Consider the following 19,695-nt stretch of genomic DNA (forward strand, 5'->3'; position numbering starts at 1 on the left):
GGTGAAAAGTGACAGTGAGAGAAGTGCAGACACACAACCTGACCAGACCGGCACACTTTAGCGCGGGAGGTTTTCTTGAAGCTTCTATTTTGGTATTTCCGTTGACCCGTACAATAAATTTGCATATTAGCTAAATATTTAGTTTCCCGTAACATTTAGATTTAACATTTAACATTTAGATTGAACATTTAACATTTAGATTTAAATATAATATTTAGATTTAACATTTACCATTTAGATTTAACATTTACCATTTAGATTTAACATTTAAAATGGTGTTTTAAATATAAAAAATTACAAATATTTTACTAAATGTTGTAAAAATGACTCAAAAAAACATGTTTTTGTAAGATTTAGAGCTAAATGTGGAAAAATGTTGCCGTTAATTTCGGCATGTTTCAGTTTACAAACGGCGCCCCATAAGTTTTTAAAACCTTACGATTTAACTACAGCCCAGCCCATGAAGCAGTATATTAATGACTAACCTTATATTGCAGTTGTTCTCCGGACTGAAGTTTGGTCCGTTTACAGCAGCCTGCCATGCAACTGCATTTGTCCCTAACCTTCGGGAACCCTCACGTTAACTTTTATCGAGTGGAAAAGAGTTAGCGTTCATCCTCAAGCTTCACTATGTTTATATTATGCTAACCATAGCTGTGTAGCTAGCCACCACGTAGCACATCATTATATAGCCTAACTTCAGTAACCCTACAAACGCCACTGCTGTTTAGTTTTCTGTCTTCATTTATGTTGGAAGCAATGGCGTAGATTTGGCATGGACGGAAGGGACATGTCCCCACCAATATCCAGCGATTACTAAATTGTTCCCACCAATAATTTGATCTGTTCGAGTAAAGAAAAACAAACACGATTGTAAGAAGAAAAAAAAAAGATCTATCAACGTCTCATTCACCCAGCGGTGCAGAAAGAGTTAAATTATGTTCTCTACTGGAGTCCTACCTCATGTGACAAATATGGCCAATGTGATTGGCTGTGCCTTTCAGGGAGCTCTGTTTAGTTTTAGCAGCAGCAATCCTGCGCTGCGAGGACCTGCAAGGAGGAAAGGAAGATGGCAGCAAAAAGGAAGGACCTGGAAAAACTAGTTCATGCATTCATTACTTCCAGGCTGGACTACTGTAATTCTTTATTATCAGGATGTCCTAAAAACTCGCTGAAAAGTCTTCAGCTAATCCAAAATGCTGCAGCAAGGGTACTGACAGGGACTAGAAAAGAGAGCATATTTCTCCTGTTTTGGCTTCCTTCATTGGCTTCCTGTTAAATCCAGAATTGAATTCAAAATCCTGCTCCTCACATACAAGGTCTTAAATAATCAGGCCCCATCTTATCTTAATGACCTTGTATCACCCTGTTAGAGCACTTCGCTCTCGCTCTGCAGGCCTACTTGCTGTCCCTAGAGTATTTAAAAGTAGAATGGGAGGAGAGCCTTCAGTTTTCAGGCCCTCTTCTGTGGAACCAGCTTCCAGTTTGGATTCATGAGACAGACACTATCTCTACTTTCAAGATTAGGCTTAAAACTTTCCTTTTTGCTAAAGCATATAGTTAGGGCTGGACCAGGTGACCCTGAATCCTCCCTTAGTTATGCTGCAATAGACGAGGCTGCGGGGATTCCCATGATGCATTGAGTTTTTCCTTTCCAGTCACCTTTCTCACTCACTATGTGTTAATAGACCTCTCTGCATCGAATCATATCTGTTATTAATCTCTGTCTCTCTTCCACAGCATGTCTTTCGTCCTGTTTTCCTTCTTTCACCCCAACCGGTCGCAGCAGATGGCCGCCTCCCTGAGCCTGGTTCTGCCGGAGGTTTCTTCCTGTTAGAAGGGAGTTTTTCCTTCCCACTGTCGCCAAAGTGCTTGCTCATAGGGGGTCATATGATTGTTGGGTTTTTCTCTGTATTTATTATTGTGCAATCTACTGTACAATATAAAGCGCCTTGAGGCGACTTCTGTTGTGATTTGGCGCTATATAAATAAAATTGAATTGAATTGAATTGATATAAGAAAGTATTTTTCAAAGAAACCTGTAAGTCACTTACTCATAAAATGTTTCCATCATAATAACGTTACAGGCAATGCCATACATGCCCCCCCCACACCGATTTTTCCGGGAGAATCCCGAATATCAGTGCGCCTCCCGAAACTCTCCCGGAGCCACCATTCTCCCCAATTTCTCCTGATTTTCCACCCGGACAACAAAATTGAAAAACCATATCCCAGTTTGGCCCAGCCAATTCCAGTTTCCATCAATGGCTACTACTACTGCAGCTACTTAGTTTTAATATTACTCTTATTACTCTTTCTGGGTCGCAAAATACACTTTTAACATATTACATTCACAGGCGAGAATGTAGCTGTGTAAACCTCAAATATCTCTGTTATTGTACTTACATTATAATCAATCAGCTACGGCGCTACTCCCTCTCCGATGCAGAGCAGGCCAAGAAACTCCTCTCTTTCTCGGGCCTGGTATGAGCTGATGGAGAGCATGTTGTCCTTGCTAGGAACAGATGATGGCGGATTCCTCTTAACTCACGTCTTCCTTCGACAGATGCCGGTGCGAGCTGGCCTCGCCAACTCTCCGCTGCTGGCCGCGAAGGATCGCATTCTCCTGGCTACTAGAAGCTTCGGCAACCAGGCGATAGTTCCAGACACACGAAGGCATCTTCCGCGCCCCCATTGATTCTCAACGGGGGCATCTGACTCATCAGTGGCGGCTGGGATCATGGCACTGCGGCACCGTGGAAAAAGGCTGTGTTTTTACCATCAGTGTGACAGCGCCGTGCCGCCTTTACAGTTTTAAGGCCCAGAGAAACAAGCCTGCCAGCACTCTGTAGGGGTCACAACCACTGGCGATGAGAAAAGGCTGCTCTTTATAGAGGACTCACGCTCGGAGAGGTGTTTTCTGGTTGACTCCGGCTCCCAGAAGAGCCTCGAGAACTCTGACAATTCTTTTTGTGAAGAAATTCGCAAAGTCATTACTAGCTAAGTTTAAAAGAATACTTGTTTCAACACAGCTGGCTCTTTCAGCCTGGCTACAGTGCTGAAGAGAAACCTAGGGTTGTTCTTATTTTCCTCAATATGATGAATAGTAGGATGCCCTTGTTTTACAGAGGGCTTTCTTATAGAGTGGCAAACTCTTTACAGGCTAAATGACATTCTAAATTAGTGAGATTGTATTTCTTCTCAAATTTTGGGGTTATCTACTTTAAGGTACGCATTTGAGAGTTATAAAAGGGAGTCAAGTACTTCTGATTTGAGACTGTTTTTCAGAGTATCCAGTGCCATACGAAGTGAGGATGTAACACTATTGCAGATTATTGACTTGTGTACGAGTAGTGTTTAGAGAGCTGCTCTTTAATAAATTGTGCAATCATTAGATTAAGCTTCTTTAACAAATAGCACAAAGGACAACAAGATTGTTCACATACAGAATATTTTCTGGGGTGTAATTCTCCTGGTGGCAATCTTGTTGTTCACAGCACAAACAAATGAGTGGTTTTCAATTTAGATGTGTAGTGATGTGGGCCCAACTTTATCAAGCCCACATCTTAATATATCTATATATCAAATACAGAAATAAAAGACACCAAGTATTGTGTCACCAAACCCTTTGAGGTTCATTACTGGAGCTAGGTACTGATTATAATTCACTCAAGAGGGGTGAGTATGACACATCTTTCCTATCAGCCCTTTGCAAACAAAGAAGTCATTAACCTAATGAGCAACCTTAAGAGGGAACACAGTGAAAGTTGTCTTGTTTTATAAGAAAGTTTAGTTGGACAAAAGATTAAATCTATTTGTATATTTTTTATATAATTTAAATGACGTGAAATGAATTTTTTAATTTAATTAGATAAAGATACTAACATTATTTATAAAAAAATATTGTGTGATGCATACATTTATCCACAACACATTTATGTGTTTCTACACAAATACCAGTTCAAATGTTAAATTGTGGCTCAGAACCACTCCAAGAGATAGACCAGTTTATTTAGAATGGTTAAAAAGTCTTTAGGTGCTGTATGAAAGTGTGTTAGTGAATATGAATATGCTCAGAGTAGAAGAGTGCTATACCAATGCATTTATCTGCTTAATTTATGTATAATAGGCGGCATCTCCTCAGTATAAGGCCTGCATATGTTTTATTTAATCAATATGAATTTTGTGCTTAAAAAACGCTCCAAAAATTGTTCCTGTCTTCATAAAGTCCGTCTATATTATGATACAATATTGGAATACACTAAATGGTTGTTTGTTTTTATTTCCTTTTTTTTCATTTGTTTGTTGTTGGGGTTCTTTTTTTATATAGGTGTTCTAGCATTTGAAGCATCAGAGGTAAAACGGGCTTTATTGGCACTGATGAAGCCCTGTGGCATTTTGTGCCAAAATATGTAAGCAGAATTAGTGGAATTTAAAATTGATGATTTCCAATCTCTCCTCATCTACCATTAGTTTTGGAGGGTGGGGATGACATCATATGTCATGTAATCTGCAGTCTCTGGTGATATGTAAACACAGAGACTTGATATCCACTGTGATTGGATTAGGGAGCTGCCAAGTTAAAACTTACTGGTGTTGTGAGACTTAAAATGTGAAAGCACTGTTTTGTAGTTAACCCAAACCTGTTTGGGTTTAGAAGGGTTATAACTGTTCTGGGGTTTTTACACCTGTTTATCACTGTTAGCGATTTTCAGCATATTTTTACTTCAGCAACTACATCTTGAAACCTTTTGTAATTTAATTATTTTTGTTAAATATGTCTTTACAGAATACTTCAATCAAACTAACTTATTTTATTATAGGTGGGTTTGACACAGTCAAAAGGCCTGTAGCAGTTGGTGTGGTTATGCTGATAACCTATTTACTAGCTGTTTTTGCAAGTTTAGTCAATATCATCTTCATTGTTTCTGACAAGCAGTTACATAAACCAATGTATCTTCTGATTTGCAATCTTGCTGTTGTTGACATACTTTATACCTCTAGTGCCATTCCAACAATGATCGGGGTTCTACTTGCTGGTGTTAATACCATATCATATGTGGAGTGCTTAATTCAAATGTATGTTTACCAGGTGGGAGCAACAATGGAGATGTTTTCTTTAACAATTATGGCATTTGATCGGTTAATTGCTATAATTTGTCCTCTTCAGTATCATAGTTATTTAACAAATACACGTACACTAGTATTTACATACATTGTGTGGATTGTTGCCTGTAGTTTTGCACTTTTTCCACCTGTAACAGTTGCACCTCTCCCTCACTGCTATTTGAGGCTTAGGTACACTTTCTGTGACTTTGCTGCAGTAATGCGAACCACTTGTGTTAACCCAGAGAAATATTTCAACCAAGTTGCCGTTCTATCATTTTTTGTGTCATTTTCCACATTCACTTTCATTTGTCTTTCATATTGTGGGATCTTATTTTTTGTGAAAATATTATCAAATAATGACAAAAAGAAAATGGGAAGCACTCTTGTGAATCATCTGATTTGTGTATCATGTTTATACGGTCCTCAGTTTGTCATTGTTATCTTGACCAGATTTGGTGTGGTGTTAACTCTTGAAGAACGCCACGGTTTGTTAATTGGCACCATCCTCGGTCTACCTCTTGTAAATCCTTTTGTGTATTGTCTCAGGACAAAGGAAATTAAAAGTAAGATCTTTATGATATTCAGGAAGGTTAACACAGCTGGTTAGAGTCTTGTGAACTGTGAATACACTTCCTTGTGAAATAATGGGCAGAAATACCTTACAATATGAAGTGCCTTGAGGTGACCGTTGTTGTGATTTGGCGATATATAAATAAAATTGAATTGAATTGAACTGAACTATTAAAATATTCATATATGCACTTTCTAAATCTTGTTTGGTGATTTGTGAACATTTGAACCCTATTTAGGTGAGAAGTCACATTTAATGCAAAAATGTTGAAGATAATTTTCTTACACAATTAAATTCTGAAACACAAAATGTTCCAATTCACTCTGGGACTTTTCTGAGTTTTGATTAAAATCCATAGACCACAAGTTTACAATTCAAGTACCGAACTAACATTTTCTCTCATTGATTCTTTGATAGTTTCATAGTGATTATTTATTATTTTTTGTGAGCAACACTGTATGACAATAACAATTAATTAATAACTTTATTTTGAAACAAAATAACAAAATAAATGTGTTAATGTTGTCTGAGCAGACTTTTATGACCCTAAGAATATTTATTTCCTTTGTGAAAACAGTTAAGGTTGTCATTAAAAAATTGACAGTGGCAGTAACTGCCAAGAAGTCAAGGGTCACATCAAGAGAGCAGGAGGATCTTTTTGTTGAATCAACAACTAAAATAGCAAACTTCATATGGGATAGGAAGAGACAGTGAAAAGAAAGTCACAATTTTGACATTTTCTTCACAGATTTGTTTCTATAAAGTAAAAACATTTTCATCTTACATATGAGAAGTTTTTTTGGGGTACAATAGAACAGAATAGAATAGAATAGAATGTCTTTATTGTCACTATATAGTTGTACAATGAGATACAGAGCATCTCCTACTCAGTGCAAACATGCAGGGGGGCACAGTTCTGCAGCACTATATACATATGAACAGTATTAACAGAGAAAAATATATAAAATGTACAAATATACAAACCAGTTTTTAAAAGTAATATGTAATAAATAGTGTTATGTATATACAGTTGGCTTATTGCACATAGAATTTGGTATTGCACAGTGGTGGTTCATAGAGGAAATGGGAAAAATTGGGGGGTGGGGTGGGTTGGGGGCTGTGTTATTGATGCATGTGTGAGTTCAGGGTGGTTATGGCCTTTGGGAAGAAACTGTTTTTGAGTCTGTGGGGTGTTTTTGCTGATGCACCTGTAGTGCTTCCCTGAGGGAAGCAGGCTGAACATGTTGAAACCAGGGTGGGAACTATCCTTGATGATGTGTACTGCTCTGCTGAGGCAGCGGGAGGAATAAATGTCCATCAGGGAGGGGAGAGGGCAGCCGACTGCCAACTTCAGGACTTCCTCTTTGTAGTCTGCCTCGTCTCCCTTTGAGATGAGTCCGACTACCATGGTGTCATCAGCAAACTTGATGATGAGATTGTTGTTGTGGGTCGAACTGCAGTCTTGGGTGTAGAGAGAATACATACAGTCTATGGCCGGTTTGTGAGAAAGTCCTTTATCCAGGCACATGTGAAAGGGGGGAGGGCAAGAGTAACCAGTTTGGTGATGAGGATGTCTGGGATGATTGTCTTAAAGGCTGAGCTGTAGTCCACAAAGAGCATTCGGACGTAGCTTTGCCGCTTTTCTAGGTGACTCAGCACAGAGTGGAGGGCTATGCCGATGGCGTCTTCTGTGGATCTGTTTGCACGGTATTCAAACTGGTGGGGGTCGAATTCTGGGGGGAGGTAATCCTTGATGTGCTGAAGGACTAGTCTCTCAAAGCATTTCATGATTACCGGTGTGAGGGCCACAGGGCGGTAATCAATCAGGCTGGTGATGGGAGACTTCTTCGGCACTGGGATGATTGTGGCTGATTTTAAACAGGATGGGATGGCTGCCTGATCCAGTGAGAGATTGTAGATTCTGGTGAAGATGAGGGTGAGCTTGTGGGCACATGCTCTTAGCACCTGGGGTTCACTGCTAGGAGCACACGTCTGACATCGTGTTCCGTTACAGTGAATGGAGCGATGCAGGAACCAGGTGAGGATATGGATGGGAGCGGGGCTGAAGTGGATGAGTGCTGCTGTTGTGATGTTTCAAAGTGGGCGAAGGAGCTGTTTATTTGCTCTACCAACTGTCTTTGTGGTGGGCCTGGCACTGCGTCTGAGGGGGGTGTAGGCAGTGTTGCCAACTCTTCAGTAAGGAAAATCGCTATTGGCTGTCCTAAAAGTCGCTAGAAGTCGCTAAATGACATCATCACCTAATTTGCATAATTGGTCATGCCTATGCTGCAGGAGAGAGAAATAACATTGTGGAAGAGACATAAAGTGAGTAAAAAAAAAAAAAAAATTTTAGCAATTATTGTTTTTTTTAAATGTCACAATTCCAACCCTCCTCCTTTATCTGGACTTGGGAACGTCAAAAGTGACCTGAAAGAAGCACTCTGGCAGAGTTACATTCTGTGTGTGTGTGTGTGTGTGTGTGTGTGTGTGTGTGTGTGTGTTGTCTTTTTAAGTAGTTTTAAACATTGTGATTCATAAAAAGTAACAGTAAAAGAAGAACATTTTTAACCATTAACCATCAAAATGGACATAGCAAGCCTCATCACACAGCTTCAGTCGGAGTCGACAGCGGCTTCGCTCATGCGCGATTGATTTTGCAGTTTGTATGCATAGGGGTAAATATCTCCTGCTCTGACATCAGCTATGGGGGACTGCTGCGTGTCTACTACCTGCCGCCTGTGAGCACATTGGCACGGGCGAGGTGCCCACGGCAGCACCCGCTGCTTGATTAGAGTAAGAGCGATACGTGCTTTCATGTCAAATAGTCGTCATAAGTCTCCAATAGCACCAGAAAAATTCGCCAGATTTGTCGCTAGTTGCTTTTTAGAAAAAAGAGTCGCTAGGGGGGTCTGAAAACTCGCTAAATATAGCGACAAAGTCGCTAAGTTGGCAACACTGGGTGTAGGCTGGGGAGAGCAGGAGGGAGAGGTGGTCGGACTGACTGAGGTGGGGAGGGGATGGCTCTATATGCATGCTTGATGTTGGAGTAAACATGTCTAGAGTGTTCTCTCCTCTGCTGGGACATTTGACATGCTGATAGAACTTTGGGAGTGCAGTCTTTATGTTGGCCTTATTAAAGTCACCTGCAATTATGTGAACACCGTCCGAGTGGGCCCGCAGCTGTTCGTTAATGGTACTCAGCAGGATAGAGAGCGCTGTGTTTACGTTGGCATCAGGTGGAATGTACACAGCCGTGATGATCACTACCGTTAGCTCTCTCGGTATAAAAAAAGGCTGGCATCTTACTGACATGTACTCTAGGTTCGGGTTATTACGAATTTTTGGCTTCTTCATCACAAGTTTGATAAAAAATGAAAAATGGAGGAAAAGGCAATGCATTCTCTCTCTTGAACCTCGAGGCAGCGGTTACCCATCTCGCCTGAAGGTTGTATGTCAAGTAGTTTTCTGGTCAATCATCAAATCCCAGCAGGCCAGAGCTGATCATCTCCTTTAGTTTCACATATTTTGTTAGATCAGAAGTGTCAGCATGATTACCCCTTACAGGTGTGGGTGTCCATACCTTGGACTGAGGATGGTAAAATGGATCATTATTTGCTGGCTGTCCTCCACAGCTCCAGTTGCAAGACTCTCTCTTTGGGCTCAAAGCATAGAAAACTGGCAAAGGTGTGAACTTTTCGTTGTTGTTCATACTGCGCTGACAGATACTTGGTTCTTTGCAAGCTTTTGGTGTTGCATCGATGGTCGTGGCTGGCTGTGGCACCAGAGAAGATGGGAGATCCGGACAATTAACTCGTGGAGTCTGCAGATCGTCGCTGAATTCTGATTGTTGGCGCACATGTCATACTGTGTATGGTTGTGTGTGTGACGAATAAAAATTTGAATATGAATTTGAACATACTCTTGCACTCGTTCTGTTGGGTTGATTTGCTGCATGTTGTCTCGCTGGGGCTGTTGTGGATGCTCATTTTCTTGCTTAGACGCTTCCCAAGCTTGAGCCTCAGCTAGTGCTGCTGCAGCTGCTTTCTGTGATCTAAGTATATGTAGCTCCGCTTCCAGACCTGCTTTCTTTTTAAGCTGTTTTGCCTGTTGTTTTGGGATGTTAGCTTCCTGCTTGGTAAATTATAGCTGGGCACGGGCTGTTACGGTTCTGGGTCCGTTGGACCCAGTATTTTGAGTTTATTATATTTTGGTTTACTTTTGCATTATGGATTGTTCTTTATGTTTCTCTGGCACTTTGTGTTTCAGTTATCTTGGTGTTTTGGATTGTTTTCTCATTTTGTGGTGATGGTGATGATGATTATTGCTATTGGAGTTCCATGTTTCTGTTTATTGGTATTTAGGATTTGTGTTCTCATGTTTTGTGTGGGTTTAGTTCCATGTGTCATTTTCTGTCTGTCTCTGTGTCAGGTCTGCGTCTTGGTGTAGTGTTCTCGTTTCCTGTTTTATTGTGAAGGTCCGCGTCTCATGTGAGTGTGTTCAGTTTTACCCCTGTCTCGTCTTGTTGATTATTCCCAGCTGTGTTCCCCACCTGTGTGTAATCTCCCTGTGTTTCTCTGTGTGTATTTAAGTCGCGTCTTCTGTGTTTGTAGTTGCTGGTCTGTCTGTGTATCCACCATGTTTCATCCGTGTGTCCCCTGCCGTCATCATTATCATCTTCCTTCTTTCATGTCCAGGTTCGTGTTCTTGTTCATGCTCAGTAGTTTAGTTGTCCCAGTATAGTTTAGTTCTCCGTTTTGCCGTTTGCCTGCCTTTATTTCGTATTCAATAAATCACCTTCACACCTTCACGCCTGCCTGCATTTGGATCCTTCCTTACCTTTTTCACATGGCTCTTCTCACTCGCCGTGACAGTATGGACCAGCCAGCTATGGATCCAGCGGCATTCACCCCACCCACGGAGCTTCGAGAGCTCATAACGGACTCAGCTTCAAAATTAATCAACCTGTGGCTAAATCATGAGGGAGAAGCGTTCCTCTATGCTGTGGAAGACAAGCTACAACAGCTTATTTCCGGTTACCCCTGGTTATTGGACTCACTGCACCTGCTCGTACAGAATTTTGTCCTTCACGAGCTTCACCTTCACTCTCCCGCCGCTACCGCTCGCCCACTCGCTTCAATGGAGGACGTACCGTCCGACCCGCCGGACGAGGAGTTTCCCGGCCCGTCGGAGCGGTCTCCAAGGAGGAAGCGACGTTCACGCCGCCAGCGCGGCACCCCACAGCCGGAGTTCAGAATGACAGAGCAGCCGGCTGTGGTGAGTGAAAAGGACACTTTTGTTGATTCTGTTGCTTCTGTGACTGTTGTTTCTGGGGCAAATTTTTGTGTTTCGACTGAGGATAACAATGATTCCTCAATCTTACCTATGGCCACAGTTTCTAAGACTGCCTGTTTTGAACCCTCGTTCCGAGTTTATGACCGTGTCCACTCCGTTGTCCCATCCTCACTTCCATCCCAGTTAAATGCCCGGCCTGTAAGCCTTTTCAGTCAGCAGCCCAGCTGCCCGCAGTTCAGTCAGCAGCCCAGCTGCCCGCAGTTCAGTCAGCAGCCCAGCTGCCCGCAGTTCAGTCAGCAGCCCAGCTGCCCGCAGTCCAGTTAGCCATTCCATCACCTGTTACGCCTCCACTCCAATCATCTCCGCCCCCTGTAGGTCAATCCTTAGCCTCGCTACCTGCTGTCCATTGGCCGCTAGCTCAGCTGTCTGCCCACTCATTCATTCAGCCGCCATCCTCACTGTTTCATTCCAAGCAGGGAACACTTCACCACAACATCTGCTGGTTCTCTTAAGCTGGTCACCTCCGAGACAGTTGCTCCCTCTAGGGCCTCCCCAGAGGCTGGGTGTCAGTCACCAGCCAACTCTGGACCCCTAGAGGTCAAGACGCCAGCACCAGCAGCTTCACTGGAGAACTTTACTGAGCAGTCTCAGCCGTCATCCCCTGCTGAGAGCTCCAGTGAGTTCGCCCTTCTGCCTCCGTCCTCTGCTGAGTGTATTGGGGAACACATTCAGCCCTCCGAGGACTGCATCCCACTGTTGCTGCCTGAGTCTAGCCACTGTGCTGCTCAGTCCCAGCCAGTGTCTACACTGGCAGCGGTCTCCGTACCTGCTGCGTCAGTATCTGTTTCCGCTGGAGGGCCCGAGGAGCCCGTCCAGCCTCAAGCCACGTCTGCTGGAGGGCCCGAGGAGCCCGTCCAGCCTCAAGCCACGTCTGCTGGAGGGCCCGAGGAGCCCGCCCAGCCTCAAGCCACGTCTGCTGGAGGGCCCGAGAGCCCGCCCAGCCTCAAGCCACGCCTGCTGGAGGGCCCGAGGAGCCCGTCCAGCCTCAAGCCACGTCTGCTGGAGGGCCCGAGTAGCCCGTCCAGCCTCAAGCCACGTCTGCTGGAGGGCCCGAGTCACCCGCCCAGCCTCATGCCACGTCTGCTGGGGCCCCTGGAGGACCCAGCCAGCACGTCCTCATGTCAGCTGACGTTCCGGGGAGGTCTGTTCAGCCGTCACCTACTGAACTATCCCCCGCGAATGCAGCATCATCTCCTGCAGCATCATCTCCTGCAGCATCATCTCCTGCAGCATCCATATCACCGCCGTCAGGTTCCGCTGCCGTCTCGCTGCCGTCAGGTTCCGCAGCCGTCCCGCTGCCGCCAGGTCCGGCCTCCGTGTCTTCATCCACGCCTGGTCCGGCCTCCGTGTCTTCATCCACGCCTGGTCCGGCCTCCGTGTCTTCATCCACGCCTGGTCCGGCCTCCGTGTCTTCATCCACGCCTGGTCCGGCCTCCGTGTCTTCATCCACGCCTGGTCCGGCCTCCGTGTCTTCATCCACGCCTGGTCCGGCTTCTGCTCCGCCTTCGTCTGGCCCTGCCTCGTCCACGTCTGGCCCTGCGGTTGCCGCACTGCCTTCGTCTGGCCCTGCCTCGTCCACGTCTGGCCCTGCGGTTGCTGCACTGTCATGGGACCCAGCTCGTCCTGTTCCGCCTCGCCTCTGCTGGCCGCTTTCTAGGCCCCTAGTTGGGCGTTATGGCCGTCGAGGCCGGCCTCTGGAGAGAGATCGTCGCCGCTGTTGGCATCGCAGCTGACCTCCGGATCTGCTCAGTGGCCGCCACTGCCTTCCGAGTGGTAGGCCTCCTGAACTGTTTGCCCGTCGCCGCCGTTGCTGTGTGCACGGTCGGCCCCCTGAATTGTCTGCCCGTTGCCGTGTGCATGGCCGGCCCCCTGACCTGTTTTGGCTCCTGTGTGGCCGACCTCCGGGTCAACCCCCTGAACTGTTCGTGGACTTTTAATGTGCTTTCCCGCGTTTTTGGAGTCTTGTGCTCCTTGTTTTTTGTTTTTTCTGTCCCTCCGTCCTGGACCTCCTCCACCCACCCTGGCCTGGTGCTTTGTGCTTTTTTGTTTAGGGCTGTCGGGAGCCAGCCCTTAGAGGGGGGGGTACTGTTACGGTTCTGGGTCCGTTGGACCCAGTATTTTGAGTTTATTATATTTTGGTTTACTTTTGCATTATGGATTGTTCTTTATGTTTCTCTGGCACTTTGTGTTTCAGTTATCTTGGTGTTTTGGATTGTTTTCTCATTTTGTGGTGATGGTGATGATGATTATTGTTATTGGAGTTCCATGTTTCTGTTTATTGGTATTTAGGATTTGTGTTCTCATGTTTTGTGTGGGTTTAGTTCCATGTGTCATTTTCTGTCTGTCTCTGTGTCAGGTCTGCGTCTTGGTGTAGTGTTCTCGTTTCCTGTTTTATTGTGAAGGTCCGCGTCTCATGTGAGTGTGTTCAGTTTTACCCCTGTCTCGTTTTGTTGATTATTCCCAGCTGTGTTCCCCACCTGTGTGTAATCTCCCTGTGTTTCTCTGTGTGTATTTAAGTCGCGTCTTCTGTGTTTGTAGTTGCTGGTCCGTCTGTGTATCCACCATGTTTCATCCGTGTGTCCCCTGCCGTCATCATTATCATCTTCCTTCTTTCATGTCCAGGTTCGTGTTCTTGTTCATGCTCAGTAGTTTAGTTGTCCCAGTATAGTTTAGTTCTCCGTTTTGCCGTTTGCCTGCCTTTATTTCATATTCAATAAATCACCTTCATACCTTCACGCCTGCCTGCATTTGAATCCTTCCTTACCTTTTTCACACGGCTCTTCTCACTCGCCGTGACACGGACAGCTTCTGCTTTTGCTCGTGCTCTGGCAGCAGCAGTAGATGATGATGTAAGTTGGCTAGACCATAAAGAACTGGACACTCTTGACCTTGTTTCCAGCATTTTATCCATCCTTTCTTTTACAGAACTCACTATGACTGATGAGAACGCTTTTTTAATATTCTGCCCTCCATGTACATTGATGCCCTGTTTGGCAGATATGTAGTGAGGTAGATTTGGTAGAGGTTGGCCCATACATGGTGTCTGTGAACGCATAATGAACATTCACCCCTCCATTAGCTGTTAATCAGAGGTTGTTATAAGGAACAGATGTGGTCCACTCTGACGCTTTGGCAACTTGTACTCATTCCTGTTCACGGTGGCAAAGATCACAGGCTGTATTACAGACCGGATTCATTTCCCCTGGCACTTTGTTACTCTGTATAACTGTTAAAGGGTGGTAAGTAGGGTCCTTATGGGTTATCTACCATTTGGCATTCAGTGGGGTGGACCCTGGATGACTGTTTTCCCTCTTTTGTTACAGGCCTACACTCTGCTGCTGTCTTGTAGCCTTGTTATTATTTTATAATCTTTTATGGACTGGCCTCAACTGGCTCCTTGTTTTATGGTCTATTTACTTTATTTTAATCATGCTTTTATAAAGAATTGTATCTTAGGGTGTATTTGTTCTTGTTTCGTTTATCTCTTTTACTGACTGGTTTAATGGTTTAAGGTTTTTTTTTTTGTTTTTTTTTGCTATAGTGGAGGTACGGCCGCTTGTTTTGGGGCTAGCCACGTGAGGTGGAATCCCCCCTGATGCATGAGAGTGTACACACTGGGAAATGGGTAGATTGCACCATATAAGATAAGATAACTTTTATTAGTCCCACACGTGGGAAATTTGTTTTGTCACAGCAGGAAGTGGACAGTCCAAAAGTTATATAGCAAAATAAGAATACAATAAGAATAAAATACTGTACACAACTGTACAGAATAGAATAAAATAAGATACTATATACTGTAGAATAAATAGAATAAAATATACAATAGGATAAAAATAGAATGCAAATGCTTTATAGAACTGAGTAAAAATACAGCTTTGTCAGAAAAAGAATATTGCACTTAGTGTTATTGCACATGTGTGGATGTGTGTGTTTGATCAGTTTTAGTCTTTGTTGTGGAGTCTGACAGCAGTGGGGAGGAAAGACCTGCAAAATCTCTCCGTCCCACACCGTGGGTGCCGCAGCCTGCCACTGAAGGAGCTGCTCAGTGCTGCCAGAGTCTCCTGCATGGGGTGGGAGATGTTGTCCAGCAGTGATGACAGCTTAGCCACCATTCTCCTGTCACTCACCACCTCCACTGGGTCCAGAGGGCATCCTAGAACAGAGCTGGCCCTTCTAATCAGCCTGTTCAGTCTCTTCCTGTCCCCGGCAGAGATGCTGCCACCCCAGCAGACCACACCGTAAAAGATGGCTGAGGCCACCACAGAGTCATAGAAGGTCTACAGGAGTGGGCCCTCCACTCCAAATGACCTGAGTCTCCGCAGCAGGTACAGCCTGCTCTGCCCTTTCCTGTAGAGGGCGTCTGAGTTATGAGTCCAGTCCAGTTTGTTGTTCAGATGAACACCAAGGTGCCTGTAGCTGTCCACAGCCTCAATGTCCATACCTTGGATGTTCAGTGGTTGCAGTGGAGAATGCTTGTGCCTGCAGAAGTCTACCACCAGCTCCTTGGTTTTACTGGCGTTGATCTGGAGGTAGTTCAGCTGGCACCAGTCCACAAAGTCTTGGGTTAGTCCTCTGTACTCCTTGTCATCCCCATCAGTGATAAGGCCGACTATTGCAGAGTCATCGGAGAACTTCTGCAGGAAGCACTGGGTGGAATTGTGGGAGAAGTCTGCAGTGTAGATGGTGAAGAGGAACGGAGCCAGAACCATTCCCTGTGGGGCCCCCGTACTGCAGACGACCCTGTCCGACACACAGCCCTGAGTCCTCACATACTGTGGTCGGTCGGTGAGGTAGTCCAAAATCCAGGTAGTGAGGTGATGGTCCACTCCAGAGTTCTCCAGCTTGTCCTTCAGAACCGAGGGAAGAATAGTGTTGAAGGCACTGGAGAAATCAAAGAACATGATTCTCACAGTGCTTCCAGCGGTCTCCAGGTGAGCAAGGGAACGATGTAGGAGGTGAATGACGGCATCATCCGCTCCAATGCCAGGCTGGTAGGCAAACTGAAGTGGGTCCAGTGATGAGCTCACCAGGCGCCGAAGCTGAGCCAGGACCAACCGCTCCAGGGTCTTCATCAGGTGGGATGTCAGAGCCACCGGCCTGTAGCTGTTGAGGTCCTTGGGGTGTGAAGTCTTTGGCACTGGTACAACACAGGAGGTTTTCCAGAGCTGTGGGACTCTCCCCAGCCTCAGGCTCAGGTTGAAGAGGTGCTCCATCACCCCACACAGTTGGTCTGCACAGGACCTGATGACCCTCGAGCTGATGCCATCTGGGCCTCCTGCCTTCTTGGCTTTAATCCTCCTCAGTTCCCTCCTAACCTGGGTGGTTGAGAGAGACAGGCTGGAGACTTGTGTTGAGTGTGTATTGGATGCTGTTGTTGGGGGTGGAGAGGAGTGAGCAGGGTGAATAGAGCAGGTGTGAAGTGTCAGAGGTGGAACAGCAGCAGTGGGGGTGGGTGAGTCTGCAGCCGATGTTGGAGACTGCCTCATGGATAAATCAAATCTGTTGAAGAAATGATTCAGTTCATTTGCCCACCTCACATCCCTCCCAGGCAGAGAGTTCTGATGTGTGTGGCCCGAGATGGTTCTGAGGCCTCTCCAGACTTCACCAACGTTGTTTTGCTGAAGCTGGTTCTCCATCTTCTGCCTGTAGCTGTCCTTCCCATTCCTTATCAGTCCCCTCAGCTCTCTCTGCACCCTTCTCAACTCCTCTTTGTCTTTAATTTGAAGGCCCTCCTCTTCTGCTTGAGGACGGCTTTAATTTCTGGGGTAATCCAAGGTTTGTTGTTGGAGAAACACCGTACAGTCCTGGTAGGTACGGTGTTATCCAGACAGAAATTAATATAGTCAGTAATGCATGTAGTAAGGCTGTCGATGTGGTCGTCACAGATCACCTCCCACACAGTCGACTCAAAACAATCCTTAAGAGCCTCCTCGCTCTCCTCCGACAATCTCTGTACTGTGCGGGTGGCTGGTGGCTCCCTGCGCACTAAGGGCTCATAAACAGGGACGAGGTGCACCAGGTTATGATCAGATCTGCCCAGGGGAGGGAGAGGTGATGAACTGTATGCCTCCTCTGCACTGGCATACAGTAAGTCCAGTGTTTTATTGTTTCTGGTTGGGCAGGTCACATACTGGGTGAAGGTGGGCAGTGTGGAGTCCAATGAGGCATGATTAAAGTCCCCTGATATTACGAGAAGGGCTCTCGGAGATTGTGTTTGCAGTCTGCTGACCACAGAGTGGAGAGAGTCACAGGCTGTATCCGCATTGGCCGAGGGGGGGACATACGCTGTTATCGCGATAACATGCGAGAATTCCTGGGGGAGGTAGTACGGACGCATGCTAACGGCTAACAGCTCAATGTCTCTGCTGCAGAGTTGTTCTTTCACAGTGATGTCCCCAGGGTTACACCATCTGTCATTCACAAACACTGCCAGTCCCCCTCCTTTCCTCTTACCGCTGTCTCTCGTCCTGTCCGCTCGCAGCAGCTGGAATCCCGGTAGTGTCACGCTCGTGTCCAGAGTTAGCGGTTTAGATTGCGGTGAGAGTGATGGTGAGGTTTGCAGTGGAACTACACGGGTGAGTAATTGGTGGCACCCTTAGGCGCTCCTCTCTGTAGGTTGCCTCCTCAAGTGGCTGGTCTCCACCATTTTGGTTAGTTATTTTATCAAGCTGCTATTTTAACTCAGGCAGCACTGTGGCAGCCAGCCTTGTTTTTTTTAATTAATGTTTGTTGTTACGTGCCCACATAAAAGCTAGGTGAAGAGGGTGGGGGACAGTAACAATTGGATCCGGATTGGAATGAATAGGATGCCAGGCAGAGGTGTTTAACACAAACAGTAATAACAGAAAGAGGCAGCAACACTGCTCTACTGATAAATCAGACAGGCCAGCCGAAGGAATGGTGTCCGCTTCAACTAGGAAAACAATGATAAGGACTCAACAGAAAAAGACAGCTACACTGCTCTTAGCAATAAAACCAGGCAGGCCAAACCTGTCATGGTCCTGGGCCACGTTGGCCCAGTATTCTTAGTTTTCATGTATTTTGTTCTTTATTTAGGCCATGCTTCCTGAGTTGCTCTGTTACGTTGTTTCCTTATGTGTTTTTCCCCTTGTGACTCTTACCCCCTGTGTGCCCCTCTGTGTATCTGTGAGCCCTCGTCTCTCCTTGTGTCTTATTCCATGTTTTACCCAGCCAGTTATGTCTGTGCTCTCTCTCCTCCTGTCTGAACCTCTGTGCACTTCCTGTTTTACTTTGACAGTCTCCTGTCAGTGTTGCGTTCACTCCTGTTGTGTCTTGTTATGATTATCAGTGTCACCTGTGTTCCCCGTGTGCTCCCACTTCCCTCGTTAACCCTCTGTGTATTTATGTCTGCCTCTCCCTCAGTTCTGTGTCGCGTTCTCCCTCATGACTGTGTGCCCCTCCGTGTGTTTCCTCGTAAGTCCGTTCCTTAGTACTTCCCAGTTTACTTTCATGTTATTTTGTATCGCTGTTATCTTTAGTCATCTTTTGTCAGCAATAAAGCTGTATTTTGAGTTCAGTCCTGTTTTCCCGTGAGTTTGCATTTGGGTCCTATTTCCTGCCTGCCACACAGCCAGTTCATGACAGAAGAACGCGACCACGACATGGACCCAGCAGCTCACAATCCCTCCGCTGAGCTCCGTGAGGATTTAATCTACACGGTGGAGTATCACTGTCAGGAGTGGGCAGCGCTGCCAGCCGAAGAATATCGGGAGACCGTAGCCATCCGTTTACAGAGGATGGTGTCCGGACTCCCATGGCTATTCGGCGCGCTACACCCCCTCATTCAGGACTTCCTCGTCTCCACCGTACGTATCCGCCCGGAGCTGCCTCTCCAGTATGAAGAGTCGGAGGATGTTCAGCCCGGTCCGCTGGAGGATTCGCAGCCCGGCTCGTCTCCTCCCTCTTCTCGACGAAAACAGCGTTCACGCCGCCGTCGCCCCAGTACAGCTGAGCTGGCTTCACCCGTGGGTGAGAGTGACTGTGCGTCACCCATTCAGCCCAAGTTTTCTGATCCCGGACTTCATGACTTATGCACTACTGTGAGTAACTCTGTTTTGCCCGCCATTGTGTTACCTGAATCGGATAACTCCGCCACTTTGTGTTTGAACTCTAGAGACACTATACAGCGAGGCACCTCAGTGTCAGATTATTCACCAGGTGCTTGCGCTAGTAATCTTTGTGTTTTTGAGCCCTCAGAGTCTTGTAATGCTCGCAGTGATCTCCCTGAGTTAGCCAATATGAATGTTTCACCTGTGGAGTTAGCTGAACCAAAGACTATCTTACACCAGACTCACCTACATACTGCTACCAGCATTGTAGTCCCGCAGAACTGTATTAATCAGCCTGTATGTTCTGAGGTTTCCCAGTCTGAGCTCAGCCACACACCACCACCATCGGCTCTAGATGTAACCGTGCATGATGAGCAGCACAAACCATCTGAGACTGAGTGTTCTATAGCTGATGCTCCTTCAAATGACTGTTTCATGTTCCAGCCCGTTTTGTCTTTAGACATTTCTGATATTTCTCAGCCAACTTCTCAACCAGCCACTGCTCTCTCAGCTCCTCAAAGAGTTACTGTGAATGAGGCCTGTGTTGCTGAGCAAGCCAATTTACCGTGTACTCCTAGCGTTCTGCCTGAG

The sequence above is a fragment of the Oreochromis aureus genome, linkage group 14 (assembly GCF_013358895.1).
Source record: "Oreochromis aureus strain Israel breed Guangdong linkage group 14, ZZ_aureus, whole genome shotgun sequence".
Taxonomy (NCBI): Eukaryota; Metazoa; Chordata; class Actinopteri; order Cichliformes; family Cichlidae; genus Oreochromis; species Oreochromis aureus.